The sequence below is a fragment of the Hyla sarda genome, chromosome 1 (assembly GCF_029499605.1).
Source record: "Hyla sarda isolate aHylSar1 chromosome 1, aHylSar1.hap1, whole genome shotgun sequence".
NCBI classification, from domain to species: domain Eukaryota; kingdom Metazoa; phylum Chordata; class Amphibia; order Anura; family Hylidae; genus Hyla; species Hyla sarda.
This window is the reverse complement of record NC_079189.1, coordinates 386,203,038-386,216,374: the sequence shown is the minus strand read 5'-3', so window position 1 is coordinate 386,216,374 and position 13,337 is coordinate 386,203,038. Positions and strand designations below refer to the sequence as shown.

The following is a 13,337-nucleotide window of genomic DNA, read 5'->3' as shown; positions in this document are numbered from 1 at the left end:
CCAGCCTTTTATGTGTCACCGTCTCAAATGCACAACATACAATAATCAGCAATCCACCCTGGTCCAGTCTTGAGCTCACCTTCTCATAAAAGCTGAAGTTAGTTTAGCCTTTTTGCATACGCCCTGCATCCCGAGGCCTTAAGGACGTGGGGCGTATGCATATGCCCGTGGGAATTTCGGTCCCCGCCACTAGCCGATTGGGGACCGGACCAGGATGCCTGCTGAAATCATTCAGCAGGCATTCCGGCACATCGCCGAGAGGGGTCCTGAGAACCCCCCCATGTCGCCAATCGCAGAAAATCGCATGTCAATTCAGACATGCGATTTTCTGCTATTCCGGGCTGATCGGGTCTCTGGTGACCCGATCACAAGGAAAATAGGGATGATAGGAGCTGTCAGTGACAGCCCTGATCATCCTGAGGGATAGGAGCGAGGTCGCAGTGCTGCAATCTCCTCCTATCCCCTTCCATTGGTCAGAACTGATTCTGACCAATGGCAGGGCAGGCCAGTGGGTTGTCATGGCAACCCCCATTCTGCCCACCCCTGGATGTCGAGGGGAACGTGAGGAGAAGATGGAGGCCGGTACCTGGAGGAGAAGATGCCTGGGGATCTCCGATCGTTGCTGGAGACTGCTGGATCCTGGCTCAGGTAGGGAAACTACGGTGGGGGGGGGGAATGAAAGTGAAAGTAAAGTGATCTTTACTGTGGCAACCACTAGGAAGGCCAAACTGCAACTCACAGTTTGGAGACCACTGTTACAGTGGTGCCCAAACGGTAGCCCTCCAGATGTTGCCAAACTACAACTCTCAGCATGCCTAGACTGCCCAGGCATGCTGGGAGTTGTAGTTCTGTAACATCTGTCCCTTCAGATTTTGCAATTTTCATGAAATTTATGAAAATTGCTGCTCTAATTTGAAGCCCTCTAATTTTTTCAAAAAGCAAAAATATGTCCATTTTATGATGCCAACATAAAGTGGACATATTGTATTTGTGAATAAAAATAAAATGTATTTGGAATATCCATTTTCCTTACAATTAGAGAGCTTCAAAGTTAGAAAAATGCAAAATGTTCAAAATATTCATGAAATTTGGGGATTTTTCACCAAAAAAGGATGCAAGTAACGCCAAAAATTTACCACCAAAATAAAGTAAAATATGTCACGAAAAAACATTCTCAGAATCAGAATATTCGGTAAAAGCGTTTTCGAGTTATTAATTCATAAAGCGATGGTGGTCAGAATTGCGAAAAACGGCTCAGTCCATAAGGTGAAAAAGGGCTGCGTCCTTAAGGGGTTAAAAAAAAACGATCCCTGACTATTACTTTATTTAACTCCCTTAGAACACAGCATTGAATGCCATCTGGACCTGGTGGTTTGTGTATTTAGATTTTTTTTAGGTGGAATTGTACTTCTTCCTGTGTTAAATAGGAATGTACTGGGGCGTTTATCTTATCCTGCTGCATTTTACATGACATTTCCTCTGTGAATACAGCAGAGAAGAATGTATTTAAAATATTCACTTTTTCCTGATCCCCACCTATAACTTCTCCCTCAATATTTTTTAAAGGGCCAATGCTTCTGAATGTTCTGATTTCCTGCATTTGACCAAAACCTTCAAGACTCTGACTCTGCCTGATCCCTTTGCACCTGACTCACATTGTCAACCACACCTCAGTTCCAGCTTACTCCATCTAGCTGCATCTGAGCTCCTCTGCTCTGCTTTTGTAACATAAGCGGCTCAGCTTGAACACCTAACCTAGTCAGCTCTGCTTTGTGTGACCCTACTAGCTGCGCTAAAACCACTCATATCCTCAGCTTGCCCCATCTGCCTGTATCCCTGGTCTTCCCCGGCAGTTTCCAGCTTTTGCATTATGGAGAAGATTAAAAGGTCACAAACAGTGCACAGTGGGTCCACCCTGATGGTGAAGAACAAGGGAAATCAAAGGGGCTATGTCATTCACTAATGTTGAACAGGTGCTACAGAATCAACTTGGGCTCCAAAATCAGTTGTTTTGAAAGACCCTGCAAGAGAGAACTTAAGAGAAGCCAAAATGAACCATATACCAGATTCTGAAGACAGATCACACTAGAAAAGAAAAAGACTAATTGTGATATCCCAGTGTGGTCAAGAAAAAAGTAGTGTGAATGCTTGTATGATGTCTCTAAAAAGATAATGAGAGAACTAAGGAAGAGTTCATTCCCCAGAGACCAGACCAAGAGAAGCATTTAAGCACTAATACGCCATTAAGAAGAAAGAAATTGCTTAAAGGGATACAAACTGGCTCCAAAAAGATAAACAGGTTTGTAAATGACTTCTATTAAAAAATCTAAACTCTTCCAGTACTTATCAGCTGCTGTATACGACAGAGGAAGTTCTTTTCTTTTAGTTTTTCTGTCTGACCACAGAGCTCTCTGCTGACACCTCTATCTGTAGAAGAGTAGAAGCAAATACCTCCTGCTCTGGAAAGTTCCTGACATGGACAGAGGTGTTAGCAGAGAGCACTGTGGTCAGACAGAAAATAAATTCAAAAAGAAAAGAACTTCCTCTGAAGTATACAGCAGCTGATAAGTACTGGAAGGGTGAAGATTTTTTAATATAAGTAATTTACAAATCTGTAAAATTTTTGGAGCCAGTTAATATGAAAAACATTGTTTTCCACCAGAGTACCCCTTTAAGAAAATGCAGGGAGTGGGGCTGAGAATGATATTCAGCTCAAGATTGCATGAACTGCCAAGCTGCTGCTAGCCTAAGGAATTTATGAACTGTTAGATCAATACTGGTTCTCATGTTACAACCATACATGGTAATATAGTTTGCAATGATATAAAAAAGTTACCCATCTACTTTAGCCAATTATCCTGCAATGTTGTACCAAGAAAAAGCAAATATACCCCACAATGTAGAAGCCCATTTTTCTCATCTAAGATAAAAACAAATCTGTTCTGACTCCAAATCTGGTAATCAGAAAAAATCAATAGGTCAGCAATCTTTCTCCAGACCATAGTTACTATAACTCTTTTGAAGAGTTCTCCATGACCAATTGCCCTGAAAGAGAATGCTATAGTCTCACTGCTCTTACAGTAATGAATCTACTTCTACTGTATGTTGGTGTAGAATCCTTCTTTTCTTTCAGACTGTTATTCCCAGAGTGTTCCCAGGGGGCACTGGAATAGGCCAGGGGACAGCAGCAGCCTTTGGTCCAATGGGGAGTGGGTAGGGCCTTGAATAAAAATAAGGGACAGTGGAAGCGTAAAGGAATAAGAGAAAAAAAAATTGAAATACTGTTCGTACGTTTCATCTGGTGTGTAATGCAGATAAAGTTGTAATGATCTCTTTACTTTCCAAACTTGGAAAATGCAAGTTATAAAGCATCAGTGGTCAAGACTGCTGACGGGTTTTAACAAGCAAGTGTCGGCAGTCAAAAACTCATTCATGCATTGGCAGGAATATGTGCGTGTAATGACTTGTGTATCATACAATATTATAATGACAACGGGGGAGATTTATCATTAGGTGTCTGTAACATCAGCCAACCCTCAGCCAGCCACTCTGGAGCCTTGTTGTGCATCCGCAAAACATTTTAGACCCCCATATGGGGTATTTCTGTACTCAGGAGAAAATGCATCACACATTTTGGAGTTCTTTTTTTCCTTTTAACGCTTGTGAAAATAAAAAGTATGGGGCAACACCAGCATGTTAGTGTAATTTTTTTTTTTACACTAACAGGCTGGTGTAGACCCAAACTTTTCCTTTTCATAAGGGGTAAAAGGAGAAAAAGACCCCCAAAATTTGTAGTGCAATTTCTCCCAAGTACGGAAATTCCCCATATGTGGCCCTAAACTGTTTCCTTGAAATACGACAGGGCTCTGAACTGAGAGAGCACCATGCACATTTGAGGACTAAATTAGGGATTGCATAGGGGTGGACATAGGGGTATTCTACGCCAGTGCCTCCAGCTTTTGATAAACTCCCAGAATGCCTGGACAGTCAGTGGCTGTCCGGAAATGCTGGGAGTTATTGATTTGCAACAGCTGGAGGCTCCGTTTTGGAAACACTGCCGTACGATACGTTTTTCATTTTTATTGGGGGGGGGGGACAGTGTAAGGGGGTGTATATGTAGTGTTTTACCCTTTATTATGTGTTAGTGTAATGTAGTGTTTTTAGGGTACATTCACACTGGCATGTTACGGTGAGTTTCCCGCTAGCAGTTGGCGCTGTGGTGAAAAATTTGCCGCAGCCCAAACTTGAAGCAGGAAACTTACTGTAAACCTGCCCGTGTGAATGTACTCTGTACATTCACATGGGGGAGCAAACCTCCAGCTGTTTCAAAACTACAACTCTCAGCATGTACTGACCGTGCATGATGGGAGTTGTACTTTTGCAACAGCTGGAGGCACACTGGTTGGAAAACCTTCAGTTAGGTTCTGTTACCTAACTAAGTATTTTCCAACCAGTGTGCCTCCAGCTGTTGCAAAACTACAACTCCCAGCATGTACTGATCACCAAAGGGCATGCTGGGAGATGTAGTTATGCAACAGCTGGAGGTACGCAACTACAACTCCCAGCATGCCGAGACAGCTGTATGCTGTTTGGGCATGCTGGGATTTGCAGTTTTGCAACATCTGGAGGGCTACAGTTTTAAAGAACACTGCAAAGTCATCTCCAAATTGTGGCCCTCCAGATGTTGCAAAACTACAAATCCCAGCATGCCCAGACAGCAAACAGCTGTGTGGGCATGCTAGGAGTTGTAGTTTTGCAACAGCTGGAGGGCTACAGTTTAGAGACCACTGTATAGTGGTCTCAAACTGTACCCTCCAGATGTTACTAGGCAACTCACCGGCTTCCGTAGGATCCAGCCGCACGACATCGTCACCCGCCGATCACCGTCGCCCGCAGCCTCCGGATGGGTAAGTGGATCTTCAGCGCCGGTCCCTGTAGGTTTCCCCATCCTGCCCTGCCTATTGTGGGTGGGCAGGTCGGGGAAAATGAAAGAAAACCTCCCCACCCCGATCTGCTATTGGTCGTCGCTTCTGGCAACCAATAGCAGTGATAGGAGGGGTGGAACCAATGCCACCTCACTCCTGTCCCTTCAGTGGGATCGTAGGTGTCTTAAACAATCGCGATCCCCCTTATATTCCGGGTCACCATAGACCCGTAATGACCTGGAATCGCGCAAATCGCAAGTGTGAATTCATTGCGATTTGCCGCTATCGCCGACATGGGGGTCTGATGACACCCCTGGGCGTTTGCATGGGATGCCTGCTGAATGATTTCAGCAGGCATCCCAGTCCGATCCCCGCCCGGCAAGCGGCGGGGGCCGGAATTCTCCATGACGTATGTGTTAAAGGGGTACTCCGGTGGAAAACTTACATTTAAGGTGAATTCATACTTTCAATCATAGATAGGGGTGATTTAGACCACACATGCACCTTTTGTTTAAATCTGTCAAGGGAGACAATATATAACCACAGCAAAATTGTGCGTATCTTCCCAGAAAGTCACTATACAGTATATAGGAAAATATTATTTATTAACTCTTTAAGGACACATGACGTACTGGAACGTCATGTGTCCGCTCCCGATCTATAACGCGTGTTAGAGGCCGGGACCCGTGGCTAATAGCGCGCGTCATTGATCGCGGTGCCGCGCGCTATTAACCCTTTAGCCGCGTCTAAAGTGAAAGTGAAAGTATGCTGGTTAGCTCAGTGGGCTGTTCAGGATAGCCGCAGCGAAATCGTGGCATCCCGAACAGCTTACAGGACAGCAGAAGGGTCCAGGCATGAGCAGTCAAGCGGCAGAATCATCGATCACTGGTTTCCTATGAGAACCCAGTGATCAATGTAAAAGATCAGTGTATGCAGTGTTATAGGTCCCTATGGGAGCATCATTTAACCCCTCCCCTATTAAAAGTTTGAATCACCCCCCTTTTCCCATAAAAGCACAGTGAAAATAAAAATAAACATATATGGTATTGCCGCGTGCGGAAATGTCCGAATTATAAAAATATATCGTTAATTAAACCACACGGTCAATGGCGTACGCGCAAAAAAAAATACTGTATAGTGACTTTCTGGGCAGATACGCACAATTTTGCTTAGGTTATATAATGTCTCCTTTGACAGATTTAAACAAAAGGTGCATGTGTGGTCTAAATCACCCCTAACTAAAATTGAAAATATGAATTCACCTTAAATAGTACTCTTGCCTCAGCTAATCTATGTTGTCCATGCCTCACCAGTATAGGTTCCTTTGAGTTGTTTCCACAAGATTCTAGGAATATCTGTATTGGAAAAAAAAAAGGTTCTGCACATTAAATATTAAACACTACAGTAAGGGAAAGATGAAGGAAGGTCAGCGGCTCCTAAGGCATGGCTCTATTTTTATGGTTCAATAAAAGTTTATTAACCTCCACAAAAAGTGTCATTTGTTACAGTATATACAATGTACTCAACATGAGGGAACAGCCTTGAATACTAAAATTACAATAAAACAGAAATGTCAAGTAAGGAGGGTATTATATTATAAATATAAGCAGAACAAAGAATCACAAACTTACATTAAGGACAAGACCAAGAGGATGACGCAGGTCCAAAGAGATAAGAGAAAGAAGTGAAAGGGAAGGGAAATACTATGATGGACTATACAAAACCAAAGAGGGATTGTGGCAATCAGGCACTGCACTTTTAGCATGCACAACACCTGAAAAAAGCTAGGTATAGCACAGTCTCGATATACTTTGTACTCCTAAACCAAATGAGGGGGTGCCAGCTTGTCATAAAAAGGAATAGTGCAACGAATGCAATAATAAGAAGAACATGAAAAAGCTGCACTCACCCACAGTTGAATTGCCAAAGAAAAACTCTTTATTGTAGTGTCTTAGGCCCCTTTCACACTATGATATTCTTCCGTAAAAATTTCCGTTGCCAACATGCGTTGCAAAATATTTTCAAACTACTTTACAAGGTCCGTTAAAAAATTCCATTCAAGTCTATGAGATTTAATTATCATCCGTCTTTATCCGTTTTATTACGTCACTAATAACGTCCGTTTTGGGCGACGGAAGATTGGACTGAACATGCACTAATTTTTCCTCCGTAACTACAAACGGATAAAATAATGTCTGTTACTATTTAACATTGAAGTCTATGGCATGACGGACATTAGCAAATACATCCGTTATTGTCCGTTATTGTAACGGATGTTATTTTTACTGAGCATGCTCAGTAAGCCCCTGAAGTCACATGGGACCCCTCTCTTCATCTCGAGCCTGCAGGAAGAGCACATTTCCACAAGCCTGCCAGAGACAGGAATCCAAATCAATCCTCGCAAAAAAAAAAAAACGGAAATAGGGTACATGGATGGATGCTATGCAGTATGAATTTTGACTTTTCTTTTTTAATATATTTTTGAACATGTGCTTGTAGTTGCAGTCTTTTATGTCTGCATTATGTGTGCATGAATGCTTGTGGTAGGGAACGCTGGCTTTTCAATTTGGACTGTGTGGTGGTACTCTGCTGCATGTGTATGGCCGCCATGTGCTTACGTATTTGCAGGCCACGGATTTTTGTTTACTGTTTTTTATGTATGTGGGCAAGAATGCTTGTGGTAGGGAACTCTGGCTTTTCAATTTGGACCGTGTGGTGGTACTCTGCAGCATGTGTATGGCCACCATGTGCTTACGTATTTGCAGGCCACGAATTTTTTTTACTGTCATGTATGTGGTCAAGAATGCTTGTGGTAGGGAACTCTGGCTTTTCAATTTGGACCATGTGGTGGTGCATGAATGCTTTGTATATGGTATACAATATTTTTCTGATATTTAACCTCTTCAGGACATGGGGCGTATGCATACGCCCTGCACCCCAAGTCCTTAAGGACGTAAGGCGTATGCATACGCCCATGGGAATTCCAGTCCCTGCCTCTAGCCGGTTGGGGACCGGACTGGGATGCCTGCTGGAATAATTCAGCAGGCATCCCGGCACATCGCCGAGGGGGGTCCTGAGACCCCCCCATGTCGGCGATCGCAAAAAATCGTATGTCTATTCAGACATGGGATTTTCTGCTATTCCGGGCTGATCGGGTCTCTGGTGACCCGATCACCCGGAAAATGGGGATGATCTGAGCTGTCAGTGACAGCCCCGATCATCCCGAGGGAGAGGAGCGAGGTTGCAGTGCTGTGATCTCCTACTATGCCCTGCCATTAGTCAGAAATGAATTCTGACCAATGGCAGCGCATGACAGTGGGTTGCCAAAGGCTGTCTGGGCATGCTGGGAGTTGTAGTTTTGCAACATCTGGAGGGTCACAGTTTGGTGACCACTGTTACAGTGGTGCCTAAACGGTAGCCCTCCAGATGTTGCCAAACTACAACTCTCAGCATGCCTAGACTGCCCAGGCATGCTGGGAGTTGTAGTTCTGTAACACCTGGCCCTTCAGATTTTGCAATTTTCATGGAAATTTTGAAAATTGCTGCTCTACTTTGAAGACCTCAAATTTTTTCAAAAAGTAAAAAGATCTCCATTTTATGATGCCAACCTAAAGTGGACATATTGTATTTGTGAATCAATATAAAATGTATTTGGAATATCCATTTTCCTTACAAGCAGAGAGCTTCAAAGTTAGAAAAATGCAAAATTTTCTAAATTTTCATGAAATTTTGGGATTTTTCACCAAGAAAGGATGCAAGTAATGACGAAAATTTACCACCAAAATAAAGTAGAATATGTCACGAAAGAACAATCTCTGAATCAGAATATTCGGTAAAAGCATCTTAGAGTTATTAATGCTTAAAGTGACGGTGGTCAGAATTGCGAAAAAGTGCTCAGTCCTTAAGGTGAAAAAGGGCTGCGTCCTTATGGGGTTAATAATCAAGTGCCATAACTTTGTTTTAGGTATAACCATGGGTAAAGAGAAGCAAATGAAGCCTAAAAGCAGTTCCAAAAAAGTGAGTCATCATTTTTTATGTGAACATTTTTTGGTTTAATATCAAAATATAAAGTTAAAAAAAAAGTTTTAATTTTTTATTCTATATTCAGATTGTACAAGAGGAATCCTCCTCCTTGTCATCGGATGAAGGCAACATGGAGCGAAGACCTGCCAGACCCACAGTGAGTGTACTTTTTTTTCTTCTTTTTATTGAATTGGATTTTTTATAATGTTTGCACTGTATTATTCATTGTTGTATGATTATTTCAGTATTTAAAACAATTTGTATTTTTTATAGCCACATCAACATAGGAGCAAGGAAAGCTCAGGCACTGTATCCAAAAAGTGCCAATCAAAAAAGGTGATTTATCTCTTTTATTGTCAATGTTTGACATCATATATGTTAAAACATTTTTTTTTTTCACAAATCTCTTTTTATTGAAAGTCATAAGAAATTGAGTAAAACAATAACAATGCGATGTAAGAATTCAGCGGTCATGTCTCCATACACAGCAGAATCTACACAGTATGGTCATCAGATAGAGGCATGCCAATACAGATGTAGGTGGAAGCAGCATCGCCAACAAGTTAAACATAACATAACTATCACATAACTAACGAACAATGAACCCCAAAAGATAAATCACCTTTTTTGATTGGCACTTTTTGGACACAGTGCCTGAGCTTTCCTTGCGCCTATGTTGATGCGGCTATAAAAAATACAAATTGTTTTAAATACTGAAATAATCATACAACAATATCTACATCAGCGAAAAGCCTAGGTGTATAAGTGGCTACTAAGACAGGTGTGGAGATGCAAAAGGGTTTAACCATAGGGAGAGGAACTTGGTTATTAGGTACGGGGGAAGGGGTTGTGGAGTAGGGTAATGTATCACCCGGCCGGGCAAATGTCTGTTTTTGGCATATAGCCAGAAACTGGAGGGGGGGGGGGGGGTGGAATAGAACTGCTAAGGTTATGAGCACCAACCTTAAGTTCAGAGAGGAGAAAGGTTACATGTAAGCAGTAAAGGGCCTATCCAGATGGGGCGGCGAGTCTGAGTTTATGTGAGAGCCACGGCTGCCACAGAGTTTTAAATATGTGTGTGTGAGTGCCAGCTAGTCATTTCCTCCATACGGCATATTTGATTAATTTTTTCGACCCACTGGGACTTGGGGGGGGGGGGGTTCTGTCTCCACAGCAGTGGAACCAACAACTTAGCAGCTGCCAGCATATGCTTGGGTAGAGAGGGAACTGATGGTTTGAACAAAGTGGGTAGAGCTAATGCTATAGTGGCCATATTAAGGGAGATGGAGCTCTGACAGACTGAATTAATTGTGGCCTCGACCTCTCTCCTAACCTGAATAGAGCCTCTGGGGTTTTGTACTACCTGGTTAGCAGTTTCAAATGATTTTCCCGGAGTTTTATACAACGAGAGAAGCCGTGGGAACATCAGAGCATCAGGCGAAGGTCATCGATTAAAGTAATGCCTAGTTCCTTTTCCCAGGACTGGAGGTAGAGAGGGTATGAAGAGCTGTCATTCTGAATAAGATGTTTATAAAACACTGAGAGTTTCAACTTGCCCTGTGCACCATGAATGTAGAGCTCGTCTATCCACGTAAGGGACTTGGCAATGGAAAATGCTTTCAAGAAGGATGAGCACGCTTGTCTAGCTGCATGAGCATGGAGTGAAGCAGAGGGGTGAGATCGCACCAGAGACCGGAAAACCTCAATATCATCTTATCTGGTAGGAGATCTACCAAGGTGGTAGAGGGTATCTCGGACCAGAGAAGATTAATGCAGCCTCCCAAAGGTCCAAGAGTTTGGGGAATTATCAAGGCCGGGGCTATGGGGGGGACCTCCTTTTGGCCAGAGTCGGGGGTCATGAGATTATATTTAACTAGTAGGGTGCCTTTTAGGAGTGTGTTACGAAGCACGGAGATCTCCGCCCTCCGGGGGATCCACAACAAACTAAGATAACGGGCCCCTAATTGTCTAGTTTCCAGGCCTGGATCTCGTAGAAGACCTTTACCTGTTGTCAGCTCCACCCACCGTTTCAGGTGGATCGCTTTATAATACGCCTCAACATCAGGGAGACACAGACCTCCATGTTGTTTTTTATGTGTCAGGACAGGGTGGGTTAAATGCGGTTTCCCTTTCTTCCGAAGAAAATTTGAGAATAGGCGTTTAAGGTTCAGGAGATAGGATTTGGGGAGGTGAATCGGGAGTGTAGATAGTGTGTAAAGAAACATGGGGAGGACATAAGTCTGTAAGAGATTCTTACGACCCATCCAGGATAAAAAAGGCAAGTCATATGAGTTTCATTTCAGTTTACGCAAAAGAGGTGTAAAGTTACAATTAAATAACTTGGACAAATTATTCAGCAGTCTGATGCCAAGGTATTTCATAGAGACTGAGATCCATAAAAACGGGGCGAGGGATTTAATATCGTGGACAGTGTGTGCAGGTAAAGAGATATTGAGAATTTCAGACAGAGAAATTCACCTTTAAATTGGCAGCCTCCCCAAAGGCTGACAGGAGCCGGAGTACCCCAGGTACAGATTTGCGAGGGTTTGTGAGCAGAAGCAGAACGTTATCTGCAAACACCGACACTAGATGTGTCTGCGAGGCAATTTTAAGACCAGATATCTCCGGGTCCTGTCTGAAACCCTGAAGAAGCATCTCCACTGTCAGGATAAACAGAGATGGGGACAGAGCGCAGCCCTGTCTCGTCCCAAAAAAGGGGCGAGAGCGTGCCATTAATTTTAGTGCGAGCGTAGGGCGTGGTGTATAGGGAAAAGATTGCATTTATAAATTGGGGAGGGAAGTGAAATGCAAGGAGGGTTTGTTCCATGAAGTCCCATGCCACTCTGTCAAATGCCTTCTAGGCATCGGTGCCGAGAAGGATCATAGGTGTCTGAGAGTCATGTGCATGCTGGATGGCATGAAGGACTCTAAGGGTATTATGCCTCCCTTCTCTCCCTTTCACAAAGCCAGTTTGGTCCTGATTTAGCAATGTTGGTAGCAAATTACTAAGCCTGGTTGCGATCAGCTTAGCCCAGACCTTCACATCTAAATTTAAGAGGGAGATAATTTAAGAGGGAGATCGGTCTATAACTAGTGCAAAGAGACAGGTCCTTCCCATCCTTCGGGATAACCGTAATGTATGCCTGCAGAGATTGTTTAGGGAAACGCTCACCTTGTAGCAGTGCATTACACATATCTGTGAGGCGGGGAGCGAGGATATCAATAAACTTTGTATAGTAGAGGATTGTGAGGCCATCCGGTCCTGGACTTTTCCCAGGGAGGAAAGAGGAGACAACATCCCTAATTTCTTGTAGTCTGAACGGTCGGAGCAAGTGGTCTGCATCATCTGGGGTGAGGGTTGGGAGTTTTTTTTTGCTTAGAAAGGCAGAGATACATCAGAACCTGTCCTGCAAAGGGGTATGCGTCGATGGTAGATTATATAAGGAGGAGTAGTAGTTTGTAAAGGCACCATCGATATCTTTAGTGGAGGTGAGGGAAGTGCCTTCTGGGGTAGTGATCTTTTGTATAAACGACTTCTCTCTCTGTTTGCGTAGCATTGTGGTTATTAGCTTGCCTCCCTTATCGCCATGTACGTAGAGTTTATGTTTAAGAAACTGTAGGGACCTGGCACTTTTGCCATTAAGTAGGTCTTTCAGTTTGTCCCTAAGGGTATTCAAAGCCTCATATGCATCCTGGGCCGCAGAAGGGGAAACTGTCCCTCATATAACAGCCCCCCAAGCCTCCCAGGAGCCTTCAAAAGAGCCTGAACCAGTATGTATTCTTCAATTATATATATATGTGTGTGTGTGTGTGTAATATATATATAATTTTTTTGTTTTTTTTTAAATATTAGTTATATGGTAATTTAATATTATTATTTTATTTTAAATAGTGTCCCGCACCAACCAGAGGAAGAGGCCTCAGGGTCCAAGGCAAAAGACGTGGTCCTGTGAGTATTTTTAAAATATTCTATGTTTGTGAGTACTTTAAAGTCAGTTGCCTATATCAATAATCATTGTTTCTAGATAACCAATCTGATTGATTATATAGTCAACTGAATACAAGATATTTATAAAAAAAAAAAATACATTTCCAAACCTTTTTATTTTCAGGGTGGCGCTCGGCCGACCATTCAATTGGAGCAGGACGAGCCTCAAATCCTGATTGATGACAACCTATTAATTGGGATGATTGAGGCTCGTCCTGCTCTATGGGATTCGTCCGACCCAAATCACGCCAAGCGCTAGTACTCCAAGGCTCTTTGGACGGAGATTTGCAGAGCACTCTGTAAATCCTGGGAGGACCTCTCAAGTAATGAAAGATGGAATGTCGGTTAAGTATATTTTAAATATGTTAAAAAATAATTTACTTTTATGTTTATTTTATTAA

The 13,337-nt window shown here is 42.9% G+C and overlaps 1 long non-coding RNA gene across 2 annotated transcripts; it reads left to right on the top strand.

Annotated features, from left to right (window-relative positions):
- The first annotated feature begins 1,843 nt into the window (after positions 1-1,843).
- Positions 1,844-12,894, top strand: LOC130276202 (uncharacterized). 2 transcript variants are annotated; one of them, XR_008845046.1, is made up of 5 exons: positions 1,844-2,299; positions 8,890-8,942; positions 9,034-9,105; positions 12,605-12,719; positions 12,841-12,894. It is a non-coding gene; the product is annotated as an uncharacterized LOC130276202 (long non-coding RNA). The 2 variants fall into 2 exon arrangements; XR_008845047.1 differs by lacking the exon at positions 1,844-2,299 and adding an exon at positions 6,629-6,713.
- The last annotated feature ends 443 nt before the right edge of the window (positions 12,895-13,337 follow it).